This window comes from Tympanuchus pallidicinctus, unplaced genomic scaffold, assembly GCF_026119805.1.
Source record: "Tympanuchus pallidicinctus isolate F22 unplaced genomic scaffold, pur_lepc_1.0 scaffold15, whole genome shotgun sequence".
Lineage (NCBI taxonomy): Eukaryota > Metazoa > Chordata > Aves > Galliformes > Phasianidae > Tympanuchus > Tympanuchus pallidicinctus.
This window is the reverse complement of record NW_026294669.1, coordinates 10,306,898-10,333,172: the sequence shown is the minus strand read 5'-3', so window position 1 is coordinate 10,333,172 and position 26,275 is coordinate 10,306,898. Positions and strand designations below refer to the sequence as shown.

General features: G+C 43.3%; 1 protein-coding gene across 5 annotated transcripts in view; it reads right to left on the bottom strand.

Annotated features, from left to right (window-relative positions):
• Positions 1–26,275, bottom strand: part of SEMA5B (semaphorin 5B) — a 251,698-nt gene that overhangs the window by 224,790 nt on the left and 633 nt on the right. The window lies entirely within an intron of this gene.

Sequence of the window (26,275 nt, the reverse complement as noted above, 5' to 3'; positions counted from 1 at the left end):
ACAGCTGTAAGGCTGATTTTATTGTTGTCCATAAAGAGATTACACACTCTATACTACACTGAAAAAAAAAAAAAAAAAGCAAAGGCATATCACAGAAGAAGTTCTAGCTGCTCTATGAACACTCATGTAAATGCACATTGGCATGAGAGTCTGCACAAGGGACTTATTCAAGCCCCTCTGTTTACAGAACACTGCCATTCACTCAGGCTGTGACAGCTCAGTACTGTGTCTGTACTACATAGTTGGTCACCAAGATGATGGCCATGCAAAACTGTGATGAGTTATTCTCAAACATAGGACAAGATGGAATGACCTTAAGCTGGAGTGACCAGAAGAGGTTCAGGTTGGAGATTAGAAAAGACAGCTTCTACAATAGAGCAGTCAGACATTGGCACAGGCTACCCATGGAGCAGTGGATATATGGCACAGAGGGATGTAATTAGTGGGCAGTATTGGTGGCAGGTGGATGATTGACTAGATGATCTTAGAGGTCTTTTCCAAACTTAATGATTCTGTGCTAAGAACAGATTCTCTGTATGTACATAAGGATGCATGTGATAATCTTTTACACAAATTCGCTCCAGAGAGGCAGGGTGGGGAGATGCCATATGCCAGTATATGGCATAACTTTACAGCCAGCTCTAAACCCATGAATAGAGAAAAGGGCTGAGCAGAAGCACTGACATGTTAAACCACATCAGGCCAAGGTGAGCCTGGGGTAGGTGTGGGCAGCTATACTGATGGCCTTGCACAGATGTCAGGGCTGGCCCAATGAACAAGGTGCTGGGAGGCTGCAGGGGCCCTTCCCCATGAATCTACTGGAGCTGTGTTTCACCAGAAGGGATGGCATCAGTCTCCTCACAAATTAGCACCCGTGGGCTCACTCAAAGGAAATTTGATGTCAGTTTCTCATGGGGAACAATTCTGGACAGTGCTGCTCCCAGCCAGAGGGATGACAGCACGCCCCTCAGTGGCAGAACCTCCAGCCAACCTCCAGTAGCACACAGCTTTGTGCTTTGTGTTTTTCTAAGAGAGACCACACAGGGATTTTGACATCCTATAAATGGAAAACTGTAGCTGCTTTCTAAACGTGATGAAGCCAACCCTGAGTGCCTCAGCTTCAGCAGGGAGTGAATGATTGGGCTCAGGGAAAACAATGTGGTGCATTATCAAATTAATTTCACAGAGCAGATCACGTGAGATTCCCCAGAGGCCCTCCAAAGCCAAAACACAATCCGATTGTGTAGATCAGCAGCACAACTGCTGTCATCAAGGCGGAATTAACAGGGCCGGCCCCATCCCCTGGAGCAGGTCAGTGGATCCCGTTGGAGCTCATTCTGATGCAGAATTTGACCGGCTTCTGTTCTTGCCAATAAAGGGGAATTTCCAATCTATGCCTTGATGAGAAGGCTTGGGTCAGTTAATATTGTGTGAAATCCTGTTTCTGTAAGAAGGTCCAAGCAGACATAAATTTTATCTATGTGGAGACCCACGACTCTAAAGTAAATGAGTCTTGCTCCAGTTTCCTTAATGGCATGACAGCTGGCCTCTGCATCCTACATGCAGATTGCATCCATACTGTGGTCAGATTGAAAGTGATTGAGGCTGCCGTTCTGCATAGGCACACCTAGAGACATATCTTATGAGATGTTGGTTGAAAAGCTGTCCTGAGCAGGAGAGCTTTATCCTAACAAATGCTGAGAGCCTTGAAGCACGTGCTCTGAAATGGCACAGCACAGGATCTTGCAGCACTGTGGAAATCAACATGACACATACTTTGGGGAATTCAACTGAAGTCATTCAAAGTTAGACATACGACCTGCTACCCTGAGCTAAAAAGAAGAAAACTATCCAGCTTCTGGGGCTTCATTCAAAACCGAAACTCTGCTGATGAGATGCACGTACAGCCCTAATTCAACATCTCCCAGCACTTTACACTCACAGATGTTCTAATAAAGGCAGTCCTGACTCAGAGTTCAAAAATATTGGTGATACAGAAGGGAACAATGAAGAAAGTTCAATAATGCTAAGTGCAAAATCATACATTTAAAAACCAGCAAGAATACTGTGGCTATCACTGGCTAGCAAGGTAAAGATACAGGCCAGCATTTCTAATTGGATTCAGAATCACCTGAGCCATTAACAGGGCACAGTTCCTAAAAGACAAACAAAACCACAGTGCATATTGAAACACATTATTTCAGCAGAGGTGGAAAAGCACTTACGGTGTTGTGCATAGTAGTCCTACCTGGACCCAGAGAAGAGGAATAGCAGCTTGTGCATGTTTGGAGGAAAGCTATGTGTGCTACCAGGCATTTTATGAATCTCATGAGCTTGGATTGTTGAGCCAAATCTGAGAGTGGAGATGATTACTGACTGTAAATATATCAGCTGTAAAAGAGCTGTTTAGGTTAAAATAAAGTGTTCATTCAGGAAAAAGTCTCATCATCCATCTCTGAATAGAATCACAGTGCACCTCAGAAAATGTTTCTGATCGAGAAACAGTTTATTAAACAGTTTTCCAGTGAGAACAGCAGGATAGGACACTGAGGTTCTTCAAAGATGGGTCCTTCCAGATGCAGTAAGGACTGCACAGCACAGCTGCTTTCAAGAGCAGGGAGCAGAGATTGGATCACAGTTGTGCATCTCCCTTTTACCCTTTAGAGTAAAAAGCTGAATGCAGCAGTTGACTTGGACTGCCCCTAGTCCTCTTGCAATGAGCAGTGAGGCAGCTGACTTAACCTCCAAGCCAGATTTGGAGGTTGAGCAGGCAGAGCAGTACCGTTTTACTCTAGCTCAACTTCAATGGAACAGTGCATTTAAGGGCAGCTTCCACTGCACCGTGATCAGCCACTAAAGACTAACTGCTCATGCTGTGCTCCCACAATGGATGTAGTTACACCAGCATACTGCAGACAGCTGCTGCAGTAAGACTTTCCTGACACCTACCAATTCTATATGGAATATATATTTGGGACTGTAACACTATTTGCATGACGCACTTAGAAAGCCCCAATTAATTTAGTGATCGATGCTCTAAAACTACTGAGTGAAGTTAAGATTTGTTTTAAATTGTTAGATTACGTTTGTGAATTAACACAAGCAGGGCTGAGTAATCATCACTTCATGTTCATGTATATTTCATTCAGTTCAATTAAATTCTGCTGTACAGCAAGAAAGAAAAAATAGCCAGACAAAAATACTATTGCAAGCATGCATGTGTCAACTAAAACAGTTTACAAAAGAGTGAGAAAACTGGCAGGAAAGAAATAAAGAAAATAACTCAGAGATTTATGAAGGAGGCAAGATTTGTACTATTTCCTGGTAGAATTATCTTGAACTGTGAGCAATGAGGTATCCTGTAAACTATCATTAGGAGCCATACCAAACTGCAGAGAAACCAAGTCCTGTCTGGGGTGGAAAACTGTACCTGTTAATCTGCATACCATACAGATATGCAAATATTTCAGGAGAGAAGTTAAGGAATGCCATAACTAATTGCAATGCTAGAGAAGATTATGTTCAGACACAAATATAAGACAACCAGAAAAATACAAGGAACAACTGGAGCTCTTCCTCCAGAAGAGGAAACTAAATACTGGATCTGGTTTGTGTTTATCTTATTACCTATCAGTATGGTAGAAGAGAATCAGTGGGAAAAGAACAGTAACAGTTGCACTGGCTTCAAGGATTTAAAGGAATTGGCTGAATTTCTAGGGAAAAATATCTTTTCTCCTTTGTCTTTACCAGACAGTTGGTGAGTTTACTTGATAGAAGACTGAGGTTAGTTTTACAGAGAGAAGTTGGTCAATAGGTCAAAAGTGAATATGGATTCATATTCACAAAACACATCAATTTTAACTCATTTATGGAGAAATTTCTCCTCAGATCTTCTTGCCCAGAGTCAGTTACTGTATTCCTTTTGTTATTTCCACCCTCCCCTCTTGCGGCTCCCTCAGTTAGTGCCTATTTCATTAGTGCCTACTCACACAGAAGCCCAACCAACACGTTTTTCTCTGGAGATTTATTCTCCCATGTAATTCACCATGGCAGCAAGAATATAAATTGCTGCTATTTGCAATCTGTCCAAGACTTAGGGCTGGAAAGCAAAGAAACCTGAGGTATGACGTGGATGGATACTGACCACGGTAATACAGTTAGGATATCAGAATTGTACCTTACCTTAAAAATAATGATTCTAGCAACAGCCTACCCTTTGGAGAGGAACTTAGCACATGAATATGATTAACACTCTGAGTTCTGAAGTTCTGGTCCTAGCTGACAATTCTCAGCTTGTGGGAACCCACACAGTCAAGCCTTGGGTCAAGATCAGCACCAGCCACAGCCTTTTTAAGCTGTGACACAACAGCAAGACTTTTCTATGCCAGCAGCAGAGGTGCTGTTACCATGAACTCCTAGTGCCAGTGGTTTCTCAGCAATCCATCCTGACAGATACAGCTACCGATGATCTATCAGCACACCCTTCACCTCAGGAAAGTCCACATGAGAAAGACAAAAACTCACCCATCCATCGTTCACAATTTGCCAGGCACACCAAAAGGAAAAGGGCGAAGCAATGCTAACTGACTGGAGAGCAGATGCATGCTGTAACATCATGCTGTGCAAGCAGTGCAGTCAATTTCAGCAGCAGACACTTATTTGATCAAAAGTGGTTCTGCTGGCAATTTACTTTTGTTGATCCCACAACAAAAAAAAGTTTCATTCTCTTTTTTAAACTTGACATCTACTCAATGCCCTCAGGAAAATCAAGGCCAGATAAATGATTTGCAGACAAGACAGTTTCTTTTTTTTATTTAGAAAATGATTTTGTCTTGATGAATACTACAGCCTCTATTCATTTAACTCAGAGCTACAAAGCACCTCTGCTCTCTCTGGGTAACCAAGGACACATGCATTTTTAACACACCTGTCTCAAAATGTGTTTGCAGGGCAGGCAGTCAAAAAATCCATCCTGTAACATGGATAATGAAATACAGACCCATTTGAAACCACTCAACATGCAGCTCCATGCTGCCATTTCTGTAGATTCACTGTATAAAGGAGAGCTACTCCACAAAGCATGTCTTGTGAGAAAAAAAGTTATGCAAAAATAGTATTTTTCAGAAACATCACAGAAACACAAGGCTTCTTCAGAAGAAGATAAACATTACTGGTTGCTCCAGCAACATCAAAATGCAGAAAGTTTAGCTACAGAAATCTACAGACTCTTCTGATTTTGCTAGATTCAATATCAACGCTGTCATGAATTGATTACATTAGTTTTTCTTGCTCTTTTCTAATTCCTTGCTTGTACCCAATGCACCACACACCAGATTTCTCCTCCCCATATCCTAACCACACCTGTTTTCAACATCACACCCCAGCACATTTCTACACCCATCCACATCTCCACCATTCGGCTCCACAGCAAGGCAAATAACCCATACTTACATCAAAGCAACAAGTAGGAGCAACGCAAACACTGAACAGATTTCAGTAATGGAAGAGAGCAAGGAACAAGCAAGGTCTTATTGCCAAACCGCGAGGAAAATTAATGAGGCTTTCAAACGCCCAACTGGCAGTGTTAGTGCGTTAAAAGAATGTAAAAGAGGGGAAAGGACCATCTGCCTGCCAACTATGAGTACTCTCTGGCTGGTGCTAAAAGATCCACTGACTGCTGGGCTTGAAATTCAGGTATTAAAGTTTAAGGGATGTGTTCAAGACTTTTATGAAATGAATGTGATTTACACCAAAAGACACGGCCAGTGATGCTTTTTATCCTCTTATTTTTACTTGTATTTTTCCTCTAAATGGATTCTCTGGATCTTCAGTCACTGGTAGAATTTCAGACTTCCAAAAAGTATTATTTTTAATTTGCAGTGAGTTATAAAATATATGACACAAGGTGATGTGTAAGTCCAGACTGCTGCTTGGTCGTTGAGCTGAAATAAAAGAAAATGGTAATCTAATCATCAAACTGAATGATGGCAAGAAGAGTCTGAAAAGGGGGGGGTTTCCTCTGAAAGCCTTTGGCTTTACATCCAGATATAAAAACTGATGCAATCAAAGTCCCCCCTAGAATGTGGGGGTTGATGAGCCTAGTTTAAGGATAAGGTACCACTAACACAGTAGTGATTAGCATTTGGTTTCTGAGGGCTTTCTAAAATCCATTACAATAGCCCTTACAAAAGTTATTAACTGTAACTCACAGCTAGGATGAATGACATCTCATCTACATTTGCACTGCTCAATAAAAACACCCATACACAATTTAGGAAAAGCAATCTCTACTTTCCTCACCTGCTTGATGCTGAGCTCATGAGCATGTGAAGCATATCCAAGTACTGCAGACATTAGGAAGACTGAGCTCACGCACAAGCTTCCCCTCAGAAGCTGTCCTGACTTTAGTCTCTACGAGAACAAGTGATAACCTTCTCTTAAGGATTAGTGGCCTCCTGCTGCATGGACTCATCTTGCACCTTGACCCTGATGCCACACTGTCAAACACTTTCAGAACCACAGATTTTCCCCCCCTGAATATACAAAAGTGGTTTTATCAAAAGGATGCGCTGGAGTTTGAGCATTCCCATCAAATTTTAATCACTGACACTGGAAAATGTAAACCTGTAACACCAACATGAGTGAGTTTCTAAGAAAACACTTTACAATGATCACTGATATGGCATATGGTAACAAGAGTGCTATCTACAAATATCTACAAATATTCAAAAGCTGTAAAAATCTCAGAAGAGTTAGTTGGGAGAAAGAGAAGGAAACCAAGTGAGGTTTAGGCTAAGTGTTCCACAGAGTTCATTAATGGTAAATGTGTACTTTTCCCCAAGGAAGCAATAGATGTTCCATCATTTAATGCCAACAGGAGAAAATACACTATAGGGAACAGTCTCACATCAGCAAGGGATGAACTGAAGAGACTGTCAGCTCTTTTCCAACTTTAATTGGCTTATGATTTACTGATGATGATTCTTTGTGTCAAAAGGCCAAAGGGCCCTCCACTATTCTGCTTACTAGTCTCTGCAAAAATGTTACATGATGGACAGAGAGCATAAGTTCTCCCTGTACAATTTCTGTCACCTTTCCATTACTGAAGTGCCATCCACTGAAATCTTTTCACCTGAGGTTGTACTTCCTAACCAATGGTGAGGGTCACTTCAACAAGATGTTCTGCTTGCATTCTGCAAAACAGTGGAGCAGTTTGATGCGAAGGATAGCTGTGTTTCTCAGAGAATGAGTTTGCTTGAAAGTTAGGCCTAGATGAAGAAAACAGGTGTGATTAAGATCTGCTAGGGCAGTTTAGGGCACTGTCTATGTACACTGTTGGCAATTGGGAGCTATGTTACGCTTTCCAACTCAGGCTTCAAACTCCAAAACTCCAGGAGCCCAATGCATGTCCGTATTGCTTGAATCTATTTGAAATAAGCAAAAGACACTATGAGTAGTTTTAGGATCAGACAGGACATCAAATTTGCCAAGGGAATTGCTAAGGGAAGAAGGCATCTATTGCAAGTATCCAACAAGGAAAAGTATTTGGAAGATAATTTTTCAGCACATGTGGGAAATATTGTCATTCTAGAGCTCTGTAGCCCAGAAGAATTGCCCATGATGAAGGAGACAAGTGCAGGAATGAGAAACAAAAAGAATATCAAGGCTTAAACCATCAGCCAGGAGTTGCCCTTGGTCACAGGGTGACTTTGGGATCCAGCAGAGAAGACGAGTGGGGGGGAGTAAAGGAGTAGAGATTTGCATAAGGGCATCTCTGGTTTTCTGATCACATTCTGCCTTAAAGAACAGAGTTAATTGGTTAGAAAAATCCTGTTTTTTTCATCTAGCACACATCATTAAAGAGATGTGTTTGTCCACTCATCTCCAGGCCCAGGCAGCAATGTTATCTACTCCAGAAAGGAAAACACACCTCAGAACTAAAATCCTGGGCCAAGTTTAGTGCCCTGGACTCTGCTCACTCAAGAAAACTGAACAGCACATGCTCCCCAGAAGCAGAACTCAGCAGCACTGTGAGCAATCCATATCCCACTAAAACACCATTTAAGAAAAAAAAAAAAACACAGATGAGTGAGCATGTTTTTACCCCCCAAAAAACACAGTCTTACTGTAGCCAATCCAAAGTTTATGGTACTGCTTTCCTAGCTCAGACTGGGCTGTGAAGCCTGGTAAGTAGGAATTGCCGCAGGGCACGCAGAACACCAGATGTTTGCCTGCTGAATGACTAATCATGCCCTAGCATTCGAGTGGCACGAAGAGACACATTCTTGGCTTCACCAACAGCTACTGTTAGCATGCGGTTGAATATGTCATTAGAGTGCTTCAGCTCAGGGTTGGAGTGGCAGGAAACTCCCTGGTCCCTCCCCAGCCTGAGCAGCCCAAGGGACAGCTGCAGAGCTTTGCTGGTTGAACGCAAGTGGGCATGGCTGTAAGGACGAAAGCAGAGACCCACATCTGAGCATCACAGACTGGGGACAAGGCAGGGACAGCCACAGTGGAACTGGGGGCAGAAAGGAACCTGCCCTTCTGACAGCACAGATGGGAGCTGAGAAAGGAACAGAGCTTACAGGGCAAACTGCATGACAAAGGCTGGAGCTCAGCCCATTCCCAACCCAGCCATCAAATAGTTTACTAGCCTTCAAGAAAAGCAGTACAGCTGAAGTTTGCTTTTGTTTTTGGGAGGATTTCTGACAGAGAAACAGAAGAGACCTTCCCTCCCACACACAAGCAGGTCAGGTCCATGACCTTTAAAGAGAACCTAACAGCAGCGTTTTTCTGTGTCAGGAACTGCAGGATGCAGAATGCTGAATCACCCTCCTTGCCAAAGACAGCAGCCAAGGCCAGAAGACTGCAGTGGTACCCAGTTATCCTTTGCACGGTGCTGTCAAGAAACAGCAACACCCTTGAGGCCCTTCTCCCTCCACTAAGTACGAGCCCCCCTGCAGAAACAGATGAGTTCAGGGACCAGTACTTACACAAACCCCTTCTGACAGGAGCAGGATGCCAACTAAGAGTGCTCTAGATTTTTCACTACATCTCCCTGTAAGGCTGCCAGAGGTATTAAATAACAAATCTGCTTACTTTCAACCATGACCACAGTTCAGTGCAGCCAAGTGAAAACAGTCCAGCACAGGTGGATAGCATGTAAAGCAATAGCACCAATCTCTGGAGAGGGCACCCTGCCCTTCATGTGTATTCCAGCTGTACTGCAACAGATGCACAGTCCTCATTCAGGTGAAAAAATACTGGCTTTGATAGAGTCACTAGTTTGAAGGTAAAAGATGCTATTGGCTCTAGCTTCAGTTGTACAACATTGATATATTCCACCTTCTCTTAAAATACAGTCCTGGTAGTGATCCACATCTGATGCAGGAACAAAAACCAGGCTGCTTTAAGAGTCATGCAAAATGGGAGAAGCGAAACAAAAAACTGTTGAAAAAGGTACACACAGCCCTCAAGAATACATGGTTCAGATTTAAAAAGACAAGTATCTTTAAAAGACAGCCTGATCCAAATCTGAGGGAAGGAATTTTAAGACACTCTTATGTCAGTGGTCCTTGGATGAGGTCCATAACAGAAGGCTCATAGCCAGTCCGTAGGCTTTAAATTCAGAAGGAACAAACACAGTCACTTCGTGAGCAACTTTTAAAGGGGCAGTTCTAAAGACAGCTTGCTGTTTCAGTCCACATTGCAGCTGGTGCCAGCTACTCAAGCTGATGGGAACTGCAGAAGCAGTTAGACCCTTGCAATGTGCACTTGTACAGGAGAGAATGGAGAACATCCTCATTTGCAGCCCACTTCAAAGTCAAGTTAGCTAGTGTATCACGGGAACATGGACCACTGACAAGAGAGCCTTGGCAACTCTTTTGTAGTTTCTTAGTCCTGAAAGGAAGCTCAACAATTAAAGCTAGTGTGCAACCCTTAATGCACCAGAGATGTCTGGCTTTCGAGCCGAATGCTGAGGTTTGGAGGATCCCAGCCAACAGCAGCCACAGAGTCAGCAGCTTATTTCCAGTTCATGAACTCTGTACGCAAACTGGATTTCCAGTCCAGGAAGGGAAGGGCTGAAGGGAAATAATTCAACTTATCATGCCTTTAGGGTCTATGTTTTTTTTCTCCCCCCCCCCAACCAGGCTGGCACATGTCACCAGGAACAGAGCCAACACCAGACACACAGTGTCAAGTAACTCACTGCCTGTTACTGGGAGCACAGGTGTGGAGGAATCTAAGAATGGGAAATGCAAACTTCTTGCATCAAAGGAAATAAGAGTGGCTAATGCCAGCTGTTCTGCAAGTAATTTGGAGAATGAAGTGGAAGAGTTAGTAGCAGCTAACTGGTGGGAATCCAGTTTTTCTGCAAGCACAGCTCCAGCAGGGTGGGTTTCAGATATGCTGCTGCCAGCTAGAACAAGAACATCTTGTTTTTAATAACACACATCTGTCCTTTCTGTTGTTCTGATGAAAGAATGGATTATTTCAAACAGAAATCGCCAAACAGGAGTTGTACTTCAGTCTGATTTTTTCTTGTGCATGCAGCTAGAATGCAGAGATAGGAAACTATTTAAAAATACATAGCACTTTTCAGGCAATATTTTAAAACAATCTCTGATCAATTCTCACAACAACTCTAGAAGACACTGGCTTTTTTCTTCTCTTTTTCTTATGTGTTATTACTTCAGCTGAGGAACCTGAAGCTGATTTCCCATTGTTTGCCCAAGGCAAAGAGCAAGCTGCTGGCAGGGATGAGTTTAGAAGTTAAAACTTACTAATTCCCAGGTTTCCATTTAAGCAATCACAGCACACGTCTTTCTCACTCAATTCACATCCTTTTCTAACTGATAACATGGACCAAAGCAGATCACATTTATGCAGGATTACTTGACTCCAAGCAATAGTAATACTTGCAGTTCTGTAGCTGGCCCAGACTCAGCGTTCCCAGCGCTTTACAAATCCCAGAGACCAAAGCCTCACATTGCTGTGATGCACAGTTTGCTTTGTAAGGGGTTGAGTAATGAAGCACAGAGCGTTTGCAGGACATGCCTGCATTCACACACCAGGCCTGTACCAGAACCCTATGCTATCTAGGTCATTCCCAGATGTTTCAAGGATGCTCCAAGTGTTTAATCCACATTCAGTTAAAAAGCCCATCCTGTCCTTCCTTCAATTCACTGTTAGACACAAATATCCACAAGGGGCACAGAAAAGCTCAACAATCACATTGCCCAGTGATCTTAAACACCCCCATAAAGGCTTGATTTCCATATGCAGACATTTTGGAAAAAGAAAGAACCATTCTCAGGAGACTCCACTGTTTTGAATCTCTAAACAAATTTTTGGGCTGCATACAGCAGAACATACATACCATTTAACCTCTTAACACTTGTAATTGTAGATGCCAATAAATTCAATAAAAGTACATTTGAAGTCAGTCTCTCCTAACTGTAAAATCAATTCTACCTGCCACAGCATAGCAAAATGCCAAGGCTCCAGCTGTACTGTGTGGCTCCAACTCCCACCCACACTACAAAAATATATGCACTGCTAAGTTACTACACTGATGCTGAAACAATTTCTACTAAATAACTCAAAGATCTGGAGAGATCCCCATATGAAAGCAAAGCCAACACATTCAGTCCACAGGGCACGTGTATTTCAGATGATTCCCACTCCTGCTTGCATTACAGAGGCACGTAGAGGTTCCACACAAAGTGCCGTGCCTGGCACAAGATGCTATTCACATCTATGAAGCGCCTTCTTATCCCAGCAGAACTTCTAATGTCAGCAAACAAAACAGATTACATATATTCCCCTTGTACTGATTCACAGTGGGAAGTGGAGGCAGAGAGCTCTCATCAGACATCCTCTTGGAGCCGGTTTAAATTTCCTGTCCCTGCACCATCTGACCTCTGAGTTAGAACTTGCCTACAAAGATGAAATTATTGGACAGCAATATGGGATGCAAGTCCAAATGGCAATAGGTATTTCCTGCTAACTCTGAGCAAGTGCTGTGTTACACAGTAAGTACATCTTCTTGCAGTTAAGAGGATTACACAAACCACATGAAGACACCCTATAGTTATCATTCCTTAGCAGGCAGGATACAAAGCACCAGCACAGGTAGGCACACCTGAACTAGCTGATGAGGTAGAGAATGTATTAGCACTGCAAGCATCCAACAAGTGGCACTTACTTGGCCAGCTGAAGCTCGTGCTTTTAAAGAAACATCTCTGAAGCAATGAAGGAGGAGTCCTTGAGCTATCAGAGCTAGAGTAAATATGTAGAGAGAAAACAAGTCTCTAAACCTGTTCGCTGCTAAAGATATTATTTAAAAACATATTCATTCTTTTACAGCCCATTATCTGGTCAGGTTCAGCTACATCTAATAGCTCGACTGAATTTTTTAGAAAAGGAACCATAAGAAGAGAAAATTATTGTAGAATCAGTATGTGCATGAATGGAGATGCTTTTATGAATTACAGCCATCCAAAGACAAGTAGACACAAAAAGCTGTCCCCATTCCTCTGGGATCAGAGAGCATCCATCAGCTCCAGCATTCTTAAGTCCCCTCCATCCACCTCTATGTACCACTCTCCTGAAGCAGAACCAGGCAGAAGCAGAGCATTTGTGGCACACTGCACTCAAAGAAGGGATGTTTTAGCTGCTGACTCCAGAGCAAACCCCTTCCTTTCATTAAGGATATGTCCAAACAGTATTCCACTGGCAGACATACTCTCCTGCTCAGTCTCAAGGCAGCCATTTACAGAGCTCGTTCACCTGTATCCTTAACAAGGGGCTCATTTGGCTGTGGTCTCTTACACTTCTTTCTCACACAGGCAACTCCAGCTCAGGAGTAAAAGTTATTTAAACTCAGGCTAATTAACTCAGCAAGAGCAAGTCAGAGTTCAAAATCTTCCCTCTCCTATCAGAAACTCTTACGTGCAGTCAGGAAACATGAAGCCATTGACAACTCTCAAACACTACTCCTACAGGAAACATTTCTCCCATTACTTCTCAAGATTTACTTCTATACATTCACAACATAAAAAAATCCTGAGAAATGACACCCATATACACACACTTACCCTTAAGCAAGTGCTGAAATGCAACGGCAACATGCACGTCTTTTCTAGTGCACTTGTTCAGATTGAGCTTCCAACCTCCTGGGTAAGCCATACAACAAAGATCTGCATCTGTGAATAATCATTCTGCCCTGGCACAGCAAACCAGGCAGCAGGAAGGCCACGTTCTTCATTCAACTTTACCTCTATGTGCACAGCCCAGCCCCAAGCCACTGAACACCAGCAGACAAATCCAGAAATGAGATGCCTTGCTGCAGAGGCAGGCGGTGCCTAAAGCCTTTGGCTCTCAGTCCCCACGAGCTGCTTTTGGGACCACTGGGACCAGATGTGCCCAAGCAGGCATCCAAAAATGGAAGCTGTACCTCATTAGCCTATATGAAAAGCCACGTTCTCTGCTGTTCTGCAGGAGTAGTACACAACCATATATGTCTTAGTACATCTGTGCCTCTTAATAGAATGTGGGGATATAGAGAATTGGCCCTAATCTTTCTGTTGCTCCTCACCTTTCTGTAAAAGGGAAATGAATAATACCCACACAGCACAGTGAAGCACTTCATAATCCTCAAATGAAGGGTTCTGTAGGTGTAAAATATTCACAGGGTGCATTTATTTTCAAACTGCAAGAAGCACACTGCTGCGTTCCCTGGCTGCATTTAGCACACCTCTCCACTGTGCAGATCTGGGGCAGACATCAGGGAAAGGAATGCTGTGACAATCAATTCCAAATCCCACAACTCCGTAACCTATTTGTTCTACTAATTAAAGGAACATTTACTCAGGAAGCAGGTTTACACTTGAATGAATAGTTTCCAAGAGCAAATATGATTTAATTATGTGTAGATGCAAGGAGCATACTACATATTAAGGAGATTAATTTACGCTCACTAAAAATACAGGCAAAAGAGGTGCCTGGTTAATAATTTTCTATGTTGGAGACAAGAAAGGGTAAGAAAGGGCTCAGAATGTTATCTGCTTCAGAAGCTTGTTTAATAGTGACCTGCACTTCCTTAGAAAGAAAAACAGAACTAGTCCTTTGCATAAGGTAGCACATGTAGATAAATCGTACTTTAGACTAAAATAAATGTTACAGAGCTCAGTAACAGAACAAGAAAGAAACGAATCACCCTGAGCAGGGGGTAAAGCAGATTTCTAAAGGATGACAAGATGTGTGATTGAAGACAAACAGGTTAAAAAAGAAGGCCAAAGAGAGTCCTCACATGGCTGACACCAGAGGTGGCCATGCAAAAGCACACTCAGCCCTCCATCCCCATGTGATGCAGTGAGCACCTGATATGGTATGGCTACAGAAAAGCAAGGAGGGAACATACAACATCAGCTATGGGGAAGATTCCCATTTCTGGCAGCTATTTTCCTCATTATATGAGACAGACTCTCAGCCCATGGAGGACAATAAGCATTGAATAAGTAAAGAAAAGTTCCTTTTGGGCCTTCGCAATGCAATAGAAAGCACAGCAATGACAGCAGAGCAGCAAGGTTCCAGGCTCCAGTAAGTGAAGATTTGCTCTGTTGCAACAGCCTTAGGCACAAAAATAAAGAAAAAAAGCTGCTTACCTTTAGCAGGCCTCACATACACAGGGATCTCCACCAAAATACCCTCACCTCCACTGCCAACCCTTAAATGAACTCTGGGAAGGGATGGATCCTGGCTCCTCCCGTTCCAGTCACTCAGGAGAATTGCACACACCTGGGTTGCCCTGCCTTCCCACAGGTGCTCAATCACTGCTCCAGGCCATGACTCAGCATTTCTGCCACTGGCTTCAAACACCAAGGCAGCAACTTTGAGCTGAACTCATGGGCTGTAGCACACGGAGGGTACTTCTATGGGTAGCAGCACACAGAGTGTTGCTTTACTTGTTGAAAGAGAACATGGAAAACAGCACAATATTTTGATGGCAAATTAAAATGTTAGAATTGTTCATTTGATGATGTTGTAGATTAAAAAAAAAAAAACACCTTGTTTAACTGTTATGGTATGCATTCATAAGGAACCCATCAGCACATCATTCAGCTTTCATTTATAGGAAAAAATAATTTCTGCAAAGGAGAAGGAATCATTTCAAGGCCTTTCTACTTTAGCATAAATAATTCATCATGTTCTGCTGTCAAACAAGACGGAGCAGCTGTGACTGCAGGACTCTCATTGGTTGCCGCCCTCAATGAGCCAAAGCAAGTGACTTAACTTCTCTGTGCTACAGCTTCTTCCCTAGGGGAAGGAAATGTGTGTTTGGGAGGCACATGAAGGGCTATGTGATAAGTTTGATGCATGGCAGCTTGATGAAATGCAAAATAAAACTTCGGAAAGTTTCTTCTTGTTCCACTGTGTGTGCTATCACATGTTGGGGACAAGGGAGTTGCTTCCAATCCTTCTCATTACTGCTCTCCTTCATTTTCTGTGTGACCTTCCTCCCTTCCCAATATCCTTGAACAACAAGAATTATTTGCAGTCATGCCAACATACTTCAGTGTATTATACCACCTGCTTTCATGCCAACCAGAAATTGAGCTTTTCCTGTTTGTTCTGTGTTTGCAAGTATACAGAAGACTTCAGTTCCCTATGATACAGAATCTAGCCTAGAAACAAAGTTTCTGTGGGAGTCTTGCCAAAATGGCGTGTAGCTTGCCTTGTAGGTAGGAGTTCAGAGATGAATACATTGAAGCATATCTGAAGGCATTCTCCAGTTCCTATCAATGCTGAGTTCACCTGAACTTCAGCTCATCTGCATAGTGGAGGTGGAGTTGATCCTGCATCAGCTCAGGGGATGGGTCAGGCGATGCATCAGGATCTGTTCTATGGAAGTCTGGCCACCAGGACTTTAAATTATCATTTGACTGCTTATCAGATGCAGTTCAACATTTCATTACAGTGTTTAAGTCTCAGTCTTTAAAAACATGAAAAAAGAAGTTTAGAAGGATATGGGAGAAGGGAAACACAGACTTTGGAACCCCCTGTGAAACTAAGGGGGTTGCAAAGTCTTTGTAGCATCTTAGAAATTAATAGCAGCCCACTTTTATCAAATAAAGGCTGTTGTAACTGAAACAAGACAGATTGCAGACACATTTGTAGCTTTCTTTCTTACAAAGAAGCCAAAGTTTTCGGGGAAAGATCTTCCTACACCAATCTGCTTTGAAGTGCTTCCTACAATCATGATAATCTGTTCCAGAAACTGGTCATAATAGAAAACACCATTTCAATGCAGTCTACAAAGTGCATTTCCAAAAATGCTTTCAGTTACACCTCAATTGCAAATACGCCACGGAGCACTTACATTTTCATCGAGGAGGGTTGGCTGTGATAAGCATGCCTTTTTCCTGATCTCCTGCCTTTTAATCATACCTGTCAAGTCATTGTAACTGACAGACACGTTATCCCTACTATTCAAAACAAATAAGAGATACCTAAATTATACCATTGCATTTTAAAGAGGTACTGTCTGGTTGAAAACCTGGGGCCAACTCATGCAGTCCTAACTTAGGCAGTATGCCAAGTTAAAGCAAACAGTCCTTGGATAAGAACTGCAAGACATGTACTTTTTTTTTTTTTTGGGGGGGGGGGGGAGGGGAGGGAAGAAAGAAAGGGAGAAAGGGAGAAAGGGAGAAAGAAAAATCCATTGTCAACTTACGCAAATGGAATTTTTGCTACTGATGTCCCTTGGGGCAGGATCAGGGCGTTATCTCTTCTGCAAATAACTCAGGCCATTAGAACTGCAGACATCAGATTATTTCCAATTCTTTATACAATTTATTTAAGCCCCTGATTTTGCCAGGTAGAAGTCTGCCATGTAAATACTCCCACTGGCTCAGGGCCACACGATAACTTCACTGAAGCACTTCTGTAGCTCATTTGGTCTATATGTGGAGTGAAGTCTTACTCAGCCCACATAAAATCTTCAGAGGTTTTTTTTGTTTTTGGTTGTTTTTTTTTGTTTGTTTTTTTTTTTTTTTTTTTGGTTGGTTTTTTTTTTTTTTTTTTCCTTTCTAAGCTGAATCAGCTTGAGAATGGGGAAAGAAAAAAAAGTCTCATTATTTTTCTCAGGTTTCTAACCAATTACCTCTGCATTTCATGCTCAAACATTTGGGAAAGTTAAACACTGATGGAAACAGAGATCCTGTTGTTTTGGATTTTGTTTTAATTAAAACTGGAAATGCTTTCCTTGGCTCTGGGTTTTGCAGCACAATGTTGCACACCTAATTTTGGAGTGTGTCTCTGGACCAGCATGCTCCCTTTGCAGTTCTTTCCCATAGGTACAAATTTAACTTCCTGGGCTCATGCTATCAATCATCATTCAAGCACAATTGCAGCTCTTCATTGAGGCTGCACTAGTGTATCTGTGAGCAGAATTAGGCTCTTGCACTTTTCATGGATGTCCAGGTCCTGTGAGAGCTTTGTAAATGAATAGCCAAGTAGGCTGCCAGAAAACAAAGGGTTTTCATTAAATGATAACATCTCTCCAAGCTAAAAACAGAAATCATGTTACTTATGGGAAGGTTCTAGTCCTCTCAGATCACAAGTATCACGGTTGAGGTTAGTACAGCCCAGCTCTACATGGCTATAATTTGTGGAATAGATTCAGAGCGCTTGCCTTGTGTTAGCAATTGAGAACTCAGGCCAATAAATTCTCATTACAGTCATTTCACTGAAACAAGAAACATTTTGCCTTTGTACAGATTGCAAAATCAGGTTGCTTCTGTGGGATCAGATCATACGCTTGGAGGAAGAGTGGCAACTTCACCAGAACTTCAAACTGAGCAGACAGAGCCTGGTTATGCCCAAGCAAAGTGCAGACAGATGTTTTGAAATTTACCCACAGAGAGCAGCTCTGACAGAACGCTGCTCTGATTTACAAGCATTACCACTGCCACAGTCCTTACCCAGCTCCCAGCCAGCAAAAACATGCTGTTGTCTTTCAATGCTACAGCTACTCCAGTTCTTCCCCAGGCATATATTAAACTGGGCTCCTCATGCCAGGAGCTTCTTGTGCCACTGTATCTCCTTTTTCTGCCTTCCAACTTTATCTGCCATATAGCCCTTATCTCCTGCTATCTGCTTAACCCTGCTCTGCCGCTCCGGCTCTCCCTAGCTCCTGCATCTGTCAGCATTACTCTGTCTTCTTTGGCCAGTAACATCCTCAGGAAGTGTTCAGAGAAGAGCCATCAGGCTGACATAAGGATTGAAAAACCACAGGGGAATCCAGTATAATGCTGAAATATCACAGAAAAATTAAGAGCTGACTTGATTGCAGTTCACGAGTACTTCCACAGCAAGGAAATGGAATGCTCTGCTCTCCAGATGAGAGCATAGCCTGGCCAAGAAGCAAGTGAGAAAGTAAGAGGCAATGTAACCACGAGGGCTGCTGTAGCTTTAACACTTAAACAGGAATTTCAGGATGTTCTCTTCCAACAGAAGGACTTAAACCGAAACTGGATTCTTGTTAAGAACAGATGACCAGCTTGAACGTGAATCAGCTCAAGGAAGTTCTGTGGCCTCAGAGAAGATATAAACCAACTGAGAGCACTTTCCTGGCATTACCACCCAACAATGTGGGATGAGGGACTGAGATGGGGGAGAATCTCTGGAACCAAATGTGAAATGTAAGCTATAGGGGGAAACACTAAAACTTCTGGTTCACAGATGTTCACTCACAGTTAATGTGTGATTCAACTGAGTAAAGAGCAAGTGACCATCAGAACAACTGCTTACTTAAAGCATGGCATCTGCAAATCTGCCAATGAGATTTCAATGAAAAATTAAATTAAGATTTGTCAACTCTGATACAGATTGGTCATCACAAAAATAAGAATGAAATACAACATTGGGAGTAAGCTTATCCAGTCTTCTTCGCTACATTAGCATTTTGGATGCCTTAGCTTATGAACTTTACAGAGAGGCTCTTGGCAAAGAGGGATGGCATTCTTGCAATTAACTCACACAAGCTATCCTCAGTAGTATCATCATTATCTGCAAAAGTGTGCTCAAATGAAGAATCAATACATAAATATGAAGAAGAAATTTAGGGAGAAAACGAAGTGCTATTAGCATTCCGGGAGTATAATAAACTCATAATTTGCTGAAGCAAAGCAGTGAAGCCTGGATTTGCAAAGCAACTGCATAGAAGGAGGTGTGTGAAACTCATTCCAAATATAAGCTGTTTTAATATTTCAAAGACCCATTAGAGGGAACACGTAGCATTAGCAATGCCATGTTTTGTATTCCTGACATACAGCCCTAGACAAATACAGAAGATATGTAGCAAATTACTCTCTTGGGGACAGATTCTATTGGTGAAAGGGGAAAAATGTAAAATTTTAAAGATGTTAATTACTTGCTTTTGTTTTAATTCAATCTATATAGATGCACATGCACATTTGTATAAAAAAGTACAAAATAGAGGGATGACCCCATCTCATCTTCAAAACATTGGGACCAATTGTGCTCCTGAGATCAGGGTATTATTTTCTCTTCTGTCACACTAACTGGAACATCTCAGGTGAGTAAGATGTCTGGAGGATGGAGTTACCTGCTGGCAGTGCTTAGCAAGGAGACAAACACACGAGCTTGAAGGTACAAGTGTGGAGCTCTGATCCAGGAAAGCATTGAGATAAAGCATTTAATTCACAGGATTTAACTACACATGTGAATTTAAGTAGGTGAATAAGTTCTTCCAGGGGTTGCAATCTTACCTCTGCCACTGACTCACTCTATGACCTTGAGCATGTCACGTAGCACCAGACTTCTCACATAAGTCAAAGTCTAATTCCTACTGATTCCAGTCACAGGCAATCCTACCTGGCGCCTATCTGCATCATTATGCTGCACAATATCTTTCACAGATGAACACCACCTTCTCCAGGCCATACTTCGCCCTCAGGTCCTCCCACAGAAACACCTCAGTTTCTCTCTCTGACTGTTGTTACATTGGACTGCCTAGCATGGCCAACAGAATAGAATTCCATGTAAGCTGTACTCTTGTATCACTTAATCATCCTCAACATTTGTATTACGTGTTATTTGAATCATCCCCCATCAGTACGGAAACAGCATCTCAGAGCCCAATTTACAGTGCATAGTACTATTTTTCTCATTTTAAATGCAGTATGCCTCTCTACACTGTTTCATTCTACCACAAGCCCTGCTGTCCTTAATTTGAAGTAGGTGGTTACTAGCTGCAATTACCAATAAAAGCTGAGCCCTCTTAGACTGGAGGAACGCCGTGGACACATGCAGAACCCAAACCTCAGCTTTGTATTTTTAATGAAAATACTCTTCAGATGTGGAGCGGACCCCAGAAAGGTCAGAGAGTGAAATATTAAGTGATTTATAAATACGGACTGATTGCCCTGTCTAAACCATGTGTTTGAAAATCTCCTTCTGGCAGACAACCGGCTTCAGTCAGGAAGAGAGAGCAGAGAAAGGAACGTGAGGCAGAGCGGGGGGATCTGTAATCACTCCGGCAAACTTTTGAGACCTCGCCAATTCTTTCTTTCCAGCATTCATTATAAGGACAGGCTCCAAAATGCACCTCTCTCTACATTCTTGAATTTACCATATTATCCTGTCAAACTGAATTAACCAGGGTGAACTTCCTACCCTTTCCTTTCTTGCTGTCTTCTCCCCCACTAATCTTTGATCTCTTGTAAACCAGCATTGTGGGAGATAAACAAGCAACCTTTAGCTGCAGCTGCGGGCCAACCAACTTCCACGTGGCCAGGAAACACAGCAAAGCAATGAGAGCTGTACAGCAGGCGCTCTGCAGTCAGCATCCTCCTCCAGCACAGTGCTGGCCCCAAAGCACTCCCAAACCCCATTCCTACTCCCACCTCAAGCAGTGCACACAGCCCCAGCACTCACTCAGAACCCTCATGCAATCACTACAAGCCAGGTAGGCTGGATGGACCCAGTTCTGTAATAGGATGAGGATGTCACCAGTCACTGTGTCCTTGTATGGAGTGTTTCCTGCCCTCAGGAGACAGGCAGCTTCTTCCCCTTCTTGTGCAACTGCTCAGAGCTGCCACAGCCATTTTTTGGAACCACTGATCTGATCCCTATCTTTGTAGCACATGAGAAATTTTCATTGTCGCCCATTTAAATGCAGTTAAAGGGTTCTTTTCCCCATTTTTACTTTACATCAGTAACCTGTACGAGGCTTGCACTTGGAATGAAAAATGCTACTTTTAAAATGACAAACACCGAACAAAGGACATTTGTTACCACTGAAAACAGCCCTCTTTGTCTATGGAGGACATAATTCATTCGCTGATACATGCACCCACATTCTCTCCAGAGAGTTTCCAAATTCACATGCACTCCCAGTTCTAAATTTTGCATTTCAATCCAGGCATTAGCTATAAAAGATGTGTAAAATCCTATGTAGTCAGACAGAAGCAGCTCCCTATTGGCTATATAATAAGCATCTTAGGTGGCTCCAGGGTACAAAATGATTCCAAAAAGGGTGTGGATAAAATCACACTGCATAAATTGATTCTAGATCCACCTGTTCCAGGTGCCAGCAAATACATTTTGCTAAAGCCATCTGCTTGTCTTAAAAGCTAACAGTTTTTGAAGACTATGGCACGAGCAATCTGCAAAGTATGCAAACTTTGGAAGCCCCAAACCCTTAAACTGAGAATTGCTCATAGATCATCTAAGCAGGACTTAGCCTGGCTGTTGTGCAGGATAGCGACAGCATTTCAGCTCACAGTCTGAGCACACCCAGCACTGGGACACGAGGCTGCTGGAGGACTCACTTTGCAGCATCCTCGCATGCTATTCCCAATTGCTGAGGCTGCCTCCTGGGTTTGAAGTAATGGTTGAGCCCTTGAGTGCAGTGCGGCGCTTGGCCAAGACCGAATGGTTCCTGTGCTGCTTCTCTGTAGGTTGCTGTGTCCCAGGTGGTCACATCCTGCTGTACAGTGGGTAAAGTTAAACCTTAAAACTGGCACTGAGCAACTTACATGGCTTCTAGCAACGGCCTAATAAAGGGTGCATGATAGAGTGAGACTACCAAGTCCATAAGCACTTTGTTGCACAAAGCAGGTTTGTATTAGTCAGGATCTGGTCATGAACACACAGCACATTACGAGCACAAGACCCTTCAAAGCAGCTTATGGGAAGAAAATATCCTGTGCTCTTTCCACAAATGACCCCTTACAGAAAGGCAATGAAATTACACAGATGACTTAGAAGCTCTCAACATGTTCACAACTGATCTGAGGATTAAGACTAGCAATCAGCATGTTTACTTACGATCTCATTCAAAGCTTACTAAAAAGTAAATAGGGCACACCCGTCCATAACCAACACAGTGCTTGGGTGTATGCTTAATTATCAGCACATTAATAGCTCCATCACCTATTCAGAGTCATATGCTGTAACTTGATAACATCCTTCACATGCAAATTACCGGCCAGACTTATTATATTCTGAAACAAAACAAAACATATGTCAATATGCATGTAGATACATATCTGACAGCAGATATCCAAAGTAATCCAAAGTATCACCACTCATGCACTTCCCAGCAGAAAATCACTTGGAGCTATTCTGGATGGGCCTTAAAATTCAGTTCTTTCTGGGAGGTAACTTTGGGAGCCGAGGCGCTGTAGTCAAGGAGACCTTGCATACTGAGTCACAGCAGAGCCTTCAAAGCTCTGCTGCACTTTGCTCACACCGTGTGAGCCTGGGGTAGAGGATAATGGCTGTTACGGGGTATTTGCTGGATGAAAACGAGAACAGTACTGAAATAAATGTGGAGACTAACTGGGTTTGAATAATAACCTCCAGGAAGCAAAGCACTGTGCTCACAAGCCCAAATACCTGTGAAGTCTTGTGCTGTATGCAGACAGCTGCCATTGAAACTCATGAAAATTGCAACCATGGGCAGAGATGGGTATGTGGGAAGAGTCAGTAGCCCACAATGCAAAAGGAAGAGAAACAATGACTTACAATAAGCCTGGCTGACACACTCATCAGCAAGTTGTTTTTTCTCTCCTTAAAAAGAAAAAAGGCAGGCAGTAACAAAGAACTGTTATTTGATTCTCAAAGTCAACAGCACTCATATTCGAACACAGCCTATTTGAAGGCACAGCGGGGATAGCACTGTAATTCTCCACTGTTTGTGTCCTGGGCTAAATAACAAAGATGCAACCTAAATAGTGGCAGTTCAGCCTCACAGGATTCAGTCTCTAAAAAGTAAGTCCATCACTTAAGAGGTACTTTGCAATCTCAGCTGCTGCAAAGCACACAACAACGAATTCCACCCCCTAGAGAATCGGTCTGAATCGCCTCCACCACTACCTGCATAAGATTGCATTTCCCTTTTTCAGCTCTACACCAGAAGTCGGACATGCTGCACAGCAGGGCAAACCTATTGCAGACTTCACATGGGGCTTACATTGAGGCTGCAGATCCAGGTGCTATATACCAATAACAGGACATGGTCACAGTGCCACATCCCTCAGCACCTCCCTATTAGTGGTACCAGGCTGCATTCCCACACCATGAAGGGTCTGAGCAGCCTGTGCTCAGAAGAGGCAGAACCTGATGAGGCTCTGCAAAATCACCCATGGCTCCCACTCAGAAATCAACTAGGAAGCATTAATGTAATGATTCCAGGCAGACAGATAAATAAAAGGTGAAAAGGCTTTTAAATGCATCCTACAAGCAATATTTTATCAGCCGGATCAATATGTCTCTCTAGGCTGGAAACAAATGACTTCTAAAACAAAGTTAAATTTAGGAACGAAGGTGTTCATTTTTCCTCCTATGGAAAGCGGTGCTGGCATTTCCTTGGAGGGCATTTATAAGAACAGCAACCCAAACCTGGGGCCCCATCACACTTTCCCTAAAATCAGTGTGGTGAGAGGTGAAGGTCACTGCTATCAGCCTAAGTAGTGAGAACTGGAATAGCTCTGAAATCATGCAGCATTGGCCTTAGATTCCACGCCAGTCACACCAGCATGGAGAACTGGTGCAGCCCCAGACTGAAAGCACGACAGCTTTGCTCCCGCTTCGCTTATGCAGTCAGCTAACTTCGCTGCTGTCTCTATGAGGAATCACCTGGATAAGGGCTCCGAGCATCCCGAGTTCGCAGCCCCTGGCAATAGCAAACACCGACATGAAAGCAGAGCGGCAGATTTCTTTGTGGCACTGTTTGTTGCTGCCCCCTTTTGCCAAACGGAGAAGCAACAGCCCAGACCTCCACTGAAACTTTCGACGTCGTGTTTGTTTTCAGGAAAACAGAACTCACGCAGACGGTCTCACTTAACCCTAGCGTGGTTGCTCACACGGTTATCAAACCTGGCTAAAATAGGAACGCATCCTCCGAGCCACGTTGAAGACGACACAGAACACTCTGCAGTAATACACCCCAGCAAGGCCTGAGCCCAGCTGGACTTTTCCAGCTGACTCTAAGCTAAGGTAGAGAAGCAATGGCAGTAAGCTCAGGGTGCACACTCCCCCACTCCAGCTTTCTGTCTGGAGAATAAATAGCAACCTCACCAGGCCACCGGTGCCGTTTTGCCTGGGCACTTGCTTCATCCCAGTGCAAAGCAGCTGAAATCCCACAGCATCGCCTACACTGAGTTTCTCTCAGGCTCCATGGATTCCAGGTAACCCCTACCCCTCACCCTCTTTTTAAGTCTGTGTGACCCGGTTGGGGCCACGCTGTTAAAAGCCATTCCCCACACAGACCCCATCCGCAGCATCTCTCTGCTCTCCCCTTATGTCCTCTGGGGTCGTTCTTTCCTACTCTGCAGTTTGCCCCTTCCCTCCCCCCAACTCTGTGCTGAGGGCAGGGCAGTGCTTTCAGCAGTCCCACAGGCCAGAGGCACACAGAACAAACCTCCATATGCCAAATGGCACAAACTCGCTCCCTCCCACCCCCCATGACTTCAGGATTAACGTGTTGCTGACAGGGTAGGACAAAAACTTAATCTCTTGGAGGAAAGAAGGCAAAATAGCGGGAGAGGAGAAAAAAAATAAAAGGAGAAATCGTCTCCACTGTGCTGACAATGGAAAAGGCACAACATGAAATGCAGAGATCCCACACTGCAGCCCGCCTTGTGCAGAGCCAGCTCGGCATTCTGCACGATCTGAACAGAAATAAAAGTTGTAGTTCAAAAGGGAGAGAAAAATGAAAAGGAGACTGGGATGATTCAAGCAGCTATTTAAAAAGGAAACCTCTATTTAAAAATCCAGAGTGATATGCTTAAATATTCCTTTTCCCATTGCCTTCTCTGCAGTTTATGACCAGTTTTCTCCCTCGGGCGCTCACAAATCACAATTATAATAGAGGAGCGCTTTGCTGTGTGCTGTGTGTGTAGCTGGAACAAGCTCCTCTCACTCTTTGCCTGCACTCAGTCTGCACCTCTGCTGATCCCAGGCAGCAGGGAGAACCGAAGCTCGTCCTAACTTTTAGCTTTGCTGCTTTGTATTTTGCTCACAGTGCAGTCGGTGCGGGGTCTCAGCCCACAACTGAACTCGTCCGGAGGCGGAGAGCTAACCTCGTGCTGCTCACACTGTAATTTGGGAGAAGTATTTTCTGTAATGAGAGGGAACGCTCGCCCAAAAAAAAAAGGAAACTTTACTATGATCCCAAACCGATATATCCATGCAGAAATAGTTCTAGGATGAAAAAGAAACAAACAAACAAAAAAAGCAAACCGGGACTGGCATCTACCGCGTTTGGAGACCTTTTTTATAGACAAGAGTCCAACCTGAGCCAAGAAAGAACAGTGAAGCCTTAGGACACAGATACTCCCTAAAACGCTCCACCTAAGCCCATGAACAGACAGGTTCAGCCCGACTTGGCAGCACACCTTTTGTTTGTTTCCTCTGAGGCGTAACAGCAAGCATGCTCCCAGGCAGCAGCGCCGAGCAGATGGCAGCGTTGGAAAATGCACATCTCCAACTTTTGGTGTGGGCGTCGGGGCAGCAGCCACAAAGGTTGCTTCGGGAATCCCCCCCTTCCCGTAAGTTTCTAACAATGCACGGAGCTACGGAGCCGCACAAGGCTCTCTGCTTCCCTCTCCCCTTCGCTTTTGATCTCCATCAGGACGTGAGCTGAAATTTAATGGGCCACCCCTACCACAAAGACAAATTACCATCCGGGAAAGAAGAAAAAAAAAAAAAAAAAAAAGGAAAAAAAATCGAGAAAAACGAT